The 6,000-nt window shown below is 47.0% G+C and overlaps 1 protein-coding gene across 3 annotated transcripts in view; it reads left to right on the top strand.

The window, feature by feature from the left end:
* The first annotated feature begins 218 nt into the window (after window positions 1-218).
* Window positions 219-6,000, top strand: part of SLC7A6 (solute carrier family 7 member 6) — a 42,283-nt gene continuing 36,501 nt past the window's right edge. For 2 of the 3 annotated variants that reach the window (XR_003001550.1, XM_024733122.1), the window contains exons 1-2: window positions 970-1,034; window positions 2,768-2,887. The gene's annotated coding sequence lies outside the window, so the exon portion shown is untranslated. Of the gene's footprint in view, window positions 526-969; window positions 1,035-2,767; window positions 2,888-6,000 lie in introns of those variants that run through there. The other variant, XM_024733131.1, reaches the window with a different exon arrangement.

Below are 6,000 nucleotides of genomic sequence, written 5' to 3'. Positions count from 1 at the left end.
CTACTATGGCTGGGGAGAAGAATACCATGAGATGCAGGGCCTGGGGGAGCAGGAGGAGGAAGGGTTCAGGGTGCTGCCCATTTCCTGCTGGGTCACTACATGGTGGGGAGCAGGGTTTAGTGTGTAGGCAGTCTGGAACCAGAGGATGTGTAGTTGTGAACACGTGTCTGGGGGGGAATGACTGCATAGCCCAGAAGAGAATCATGGCTTGAGGTGTGGACAGGAAGCTAAAGGGTAGGGCTCAGCTTTCCATGAGATCAGGAGGCCATAGACGGAGCCCCAGAGCTACCAGAGGAAAAGGAGCCCTAGAAGGAGATGGAGGAGGAGCAACCACAGGGAGAGGAAGAGGACAGGAGGGTGCAGCTCCAAGAGGGGTCAGGCAGGATGAGGACTGAAAACTGTCCTCAAGCCTGGGCCCCAGGTAGGCCTGGGGTTGGCTCTGGAAGCTCAGCGGTGTCCATGTGTCTGCAGGGACCTTAAAGGATGCACGGTGGTCGGAGCTGTGACTCGGAGGACGAATCCTGGGTCTGTCTCCCTAGGGTCTCCAGGCGGAGGGTTGGCTGTGAACGGGGTATGGAGGCTGTTTAGAGCTCCTCGTGTGAGCTGTATGGGGTCCCCCGGGACTGCGGCCCAGGCCAAGAGCCACAGAGGAACCGGGTGTGGGGGCACTTAGGGTTTCCCGCGGGAGCGTCCCCGTATTGAGTCCCTCGGAGGCCCCGAGAGACTCCAGGGTCGGGGAGCAGCCAATCAGTCGGCTAGTGGGGCTGGGCCCGGGTCGCGGCCCGCCGGGGGCTGGGACCTCACCTGCGGACCCCTGAGCGCGGCCGGCGGAATTCCAGAGGCCGCGGCGGCCCCCTGGGGCCCGGAAGCGCCGCCGCCCGCGAGCCCCGCGCGGAGCCAGGCGCCCTGTCCCGACGCAGCGCGCGCTGTCGCGATCCGGCGGCGGATGACGTGGCGGGGGCGGGGCCTGAGCGGTCGCGGTGGGGGCGGTGGCAGCGCAACCGAGCATCCCGGAGGCGCCGGGCCACCACGAGGTAACGGGCCGCGGGCGGGCGCGCCGAGGGAGCCGGGCCGTGGGAGCGGGGCCGGGGGAGCCGGGCCGAGGGAGCAGGGCAGCGGGAACGGGGCTGGGGCCGCATTCTGCTGGGGCCGAACTCTCTGCGCCGCCGCTGCATGCGGGATGCGGTTCCCGTAACCCAGCACGGGGCAGGCGGGCCGCGGGCACGTGAGAGACGCTGCGAGTGAGCGCGTGCCCGAGGGGTACGCCGTGCGTGTGAGCGGGACCTTGAGCGTGAGGGGGACTCCAGGAGTGCAAGACTGAGCGTGTGAGGAGGACGCCGTGTGTGTGTGTCTGTGTGTGTGTGTGTCTGTGTGTGTGAGTCAGTCTGAGGGTGACCCTGAGTGTACGAGACGCAGTGTGAGGGTGACGCTGTTAGTGTGACGGAGACTCGGTGTGTGTGTGAGAGAGACCCTAGTGTGGAGGTGACTCCATGAGTGTGAGAGGGACTGAGAGAGGGAGATTGTGAGAGACTGAGTGTGAGAGAGACCGCGGTCAGAGTGGCCCTGAGTGCGACCCTGTGAACGTGAAAGAGACCGTGTGAGATACTCCAGTGTGAGTCTGGTGCTGAGAAAGAACCTGTGCTGCGTGGGAGAGACTCTGAAAATGAGTAAAGGCCCGGGGGACGAGCCTGAGGATGTGAGCACCTGAGCAGAGCTTCCTGGGGCCGCGGGGAGACTGGCCTATTGGAGGGAGGACGGTGTGTGCTCCTGCTTCTATGGCTCTTCTTAGTGTCTTTACATCCTGTCATCCTGTTTGATCATCTCATGTCGTAAATGGAAGGCGATATTTGTGAAACATTAAGAGAATTCTTCACAGAGCACTGAGTGATCAGTCTGGGCACCACTTGTGTTATAGCCAGTGATAAGCAGGAATCAATATTTAATTTAACATTTGTTTTTGAGTACCTCTTGTGTGCACTGGACTGTGTGCTTGGTAAAAAGAATTCAGTCTCTGCCCTTGATGGGGAAGAAAAAGCACTACCGGGCTAGCAGAATGCTCAGCCATCTGGTGCTTATCTCTGAGAGCTGCTCCCTGATTTTGAAGATCTGGGAGGAGCAGACTTCTGAAAGCCTGTGAGAGCTTCCTGAGATCATTTTCAACTCTCTGTTCTTGTTGGGAGGCCCTTGAGGAAACGGCCCAGGCTGCCTGCATTGCTGAGGTCCCACTGCGTGCTAATGGCTTTTGCTTCCCAACTTTGGTCTCAGATTGTCATTAAAAGTTCTTATATTTGATTTTCCTTTCCTGACAAATTTGTGGGAAACCACAAGCCTGATATTCTCCTGTCTGCCTCCTTCCCTGTCTGACTGTGGACATATTTTTATTACAAACCAAAAATAAATAGCAGTTATGTGACTGATCTCTCTGGCATTTCTTGGTACACAGGAAATTTCCTGACTTCTGTCCTTTGTCCTTCCTGCTGTAGTCTCCAGAATGTGTGGATACATTACTACAAAAGTGATGCAAGTGGTGCTCATGGGACCTGGGACAGAGGGAACAGCAGTTGTCTAGACATGCATGACTTGAAAGGACCAGGCTGGTTCTCAGACACGTGTTCAGTTACACCCCACTGTGGGTGTGATGGAACTTCTAAGTAATTGAGTGCTACCCCTGCTGGGCATGTAAAAATTAGATTTTACAAAAGGAAATATCGTCCTGCTGCTTACTAGGTTCATTTTTTGATAAGTTGCCTCTCACTCTTTGTTGCAGAGATTAATTGGAGACACGTGGAATTAGGCCTGGCTGTGGAGACTTCATTTTCTTCTTCGTACCTGACCATTTATGATGAGGTGGCTTATGAAAGTGTGATGTTTGCTTATTTCCTCACAGGTGGATATTATTGCTCTGTTCTTCATTAATTTTCTTGGATCTTTGCGAGTTGTAAACCGTTTTAGTTAGTTATTTGAGTACAATGCTAGTAAAGAGAATGGCTCACACATAATTAACAGTTATGTAACACTATAATTATTATATAAATAAATTATATATTTATTATATCTCTTAATAAAGAGTAATTGTGGTGGTTTATATTTAAAGATACTTGCAATGAGGAAGTAAAAATAGGAAACCAAAGCCATGGAAAAGACTAGATATCAAGTACTGTTGAAAAGTGAGGGTATCTGTTCACTGTGATTGGGAGCTGAATTTGATATTGAGTTTCCTGGTGTCCTAAGTGAAAAGACAAATGTAAAGAGTCACATAATTTAAGTTTAAGCATAAAAAAAGTAATACATTTTCATTGTAGAAATTTTGTAAAACTCAAAATATAAAAAAGAAAAAAGTCTTCTGTGTTTTCACCACATTTAAGATTTTGGTGTCTTTCTCAACAAAGTTTTTTTTTTTTCCATAGTCATCAATTATAAAAGTTTTAGAATACAGTTTGTAAAATATTCTTTGTTTGAACTTTGAAAGAGACAGTTTTTCTCCCTGAAAATTGCATGTGATAGTTTCATGGTTAAATTTTCATGAGGAAATTTTAGTGGTCCGGTGAATTCCTTTATTATCTGCTGCACAGGAGCTTGGAAAATATGATGAAAACCTGTTAGAAAGCTGTGTTATGTCCTTACAAGTGGGGTTTAACACTAGTTTCTCAAGGCAGAAACTTACTTATAGGGTGTGTGGAATTGTTTAATGAACACTGTCTTCAACAATGAGTTTAGAGACTTTTGTTTTGTTTTGTTTGCCATGCCGAGGGGCTTGCGGGATCTGAGTTCCCCAACCATGGGTCGAACCTGGGCCCCCTGCAGTGGAAGCACAGATCCTAACCACTGGACCGCCAGGGAATTCCCAAGAGACTGTGTTTTCGAGAGAGGGAGACTAGACACACACATGCAGGGACACAAGGATATGTGTGGAGAAAGAAGTCAGCCAGGATGTTGAGGAAAATGGTGGGAGGAGAAGGGTGTTAGAGGCAAAGGACTCAGTATGAGCAAAGATGTGTTTTTCTGATGGGCTCTGGAAACCCTGGACTACTCCAGGTTCTGGAAACTGTAAGTAATTCAGTGTGGCTGGACCATGGGAGGGACCATATGTAGCAGAGGGTCTAGTGATAAGGCCCTGATAAGAAGGTTGGAATTGATCCTAAAGACCTCGGGCAGCACCTGAGGAAGGGTTTCTAACTGTGCTCTGACAGCAACCAACTCAGTAGATAGTAAGGTTGGTATTCTGTTGTGAAACTTGAGGAGCCAAAGCAGTTTTTCCCTGTTGGAAGGCTGTCTCCCTCCCCTGATCTGCCCCCATCTCCTGCATGGAGGTAAGCCCTATTGCAGGTGTCTTTTTTTGTTTGTTTTTCCCCTCAGAATTCACATAATTTTAGACAAGAACTATGTTGGGACATTCCATTTTCAGGTGTTCTAGATCCTTGCTGATTTTATGTTTACTTGTTCTATTGGTGACTGAGAGAGGTGTATTGAAGTCTCCAACTATAATCGTGGATGTCTGTTTTTCCTTTCAGATCTATCACTTTTTGCTTCATGTATTTTGAAGCTATGCTGTTGGGGGAAATACACTTTTAGAATTTTCTTCTTGCTGAATTGACCTCTTTATCATTATATAATGTTCTCTTTTATCCCTAGCAATACTTCTTATTCTGAAGTCTCGTCGGATGTTAATATAGTTACTCCCCTTTGTTTTTGTTTTTGTTTTTTTTTGCGGTACGCAGGCCTCTCACTGTTGTGGCCTCTCCCGTTGCGGAGCACAGGCTCCGGACGTACAGACTCAGCGGCCATGGCTCACGGGCGCAGCCGCTCCGCGGCATGTGGGATCCTCCCGGACCGGGGTGCAAACCCGTGTCCCCTGCATTGGCAGGTGGACTCTCAACCACTGCACCACCAGGGAAGCTCTCCCCCTTGGTTTTGATTAGTGTTTTTTCACCATCTTTTTACCTGTAACTTATGTCTTTATAGTTCAAGTGGGTTTCCTGTAGACTGCATATTGGGTTGTGCATTTTTATCTAACCCAACAATGTCTGTCTTATAATTGGTGTGTTTAGATCATTTACATTTCATGTTATTATTGATATGGTTGGATTAAAATCTTCCACCTTGCTAGTTGTTTTCTGTTTTCTACTTATTTCATATGTTCTTTGCTTCTTTTTTCTACCTACTTTTGGATTGAGTATTTTTTATGATCTGTTTTATCTCCACTGTTGGCTTATTATTTATACCGTTTTTAACTTTCTGGTGTTTGCCCTAGTTTCACAATGTACATCTTTAATTAATCACAGTCTACCTTTAAATAATATTACATCAATTTTCACATATTATATAAGAACCTTACAGTAGTATAACTCCCAGTTCTTCTTTCTTATCTTTGTGCTATTGTTTTCATACACTTTACTTTTACCTATGCAATAAATTAACACTGCATTGCTACTATTTTTGCTTTAGGCTAGGCAGTTAGTTATATTCTAAGGCAATTAATAGAATCAAAAAAGTATATTTTTAAATATTTACCTCAGACCATTTGATATTGTCCTACAACTCTTAGATGCTCTGTTCTGGATTTTTTCACATTTTGACTTGTATGGTTTTCATTTCTCTGCTGAAATTCCACATATGTTCCTGCATGCTGACCAAATTTTCCATTAGAGCCTTTAATGTATTAATCATAGTTATTTTCTTTATTTTTAAATTTATTTTATTGAAGTACAGCTGATTTACAATGTTGTATTAATTTCTGCTGTACAGCAAAGTGATTCACATATAAATATATATATGTATATTCTTTTTTTAATAAATTTATTTATATTTGGCTGCGTTGGGTCTTTGTCGCTGCGTGCGGGCTTTCTCTAGCTGTGGCGAGCGGGGGCTACTCTTCATTGTGGTGCGTGGACTTCTCATTGCAGTGGCTTCTCTTGTTGCGGAGCACAGGCTCTAGGCACACAGGCTTCAGTAGTTGTGGCACACGGGCTCAGTAGTTGCAGCTCGTGGGCTATAGAGCGT

The sequence above is a fragment of the Neophocaena asiaeorientalis genome, unplaced genomic scaffold (assembly GCF_003031525.2).
Source record: "Neophocaena asiaeorientalis asiaeorientalis breed wild unplaced genomic scaffold, Neophocaena_asiaeorientalis_V1.1 scaffold90, whole genome shotgun sequence".
Lineage (NCBI taxonomy): Eukaryota > Metazoa > Chordata > Mammalia > Artiodactyla > Phocoenidae > Neophocaena > Neophocaena asiaeorientalis.
The sequence above is the reverse complement of the archived record's forward strand: the minus strand, read 5'-3'. Positions and strand labels throughout refer to the sequence as shown.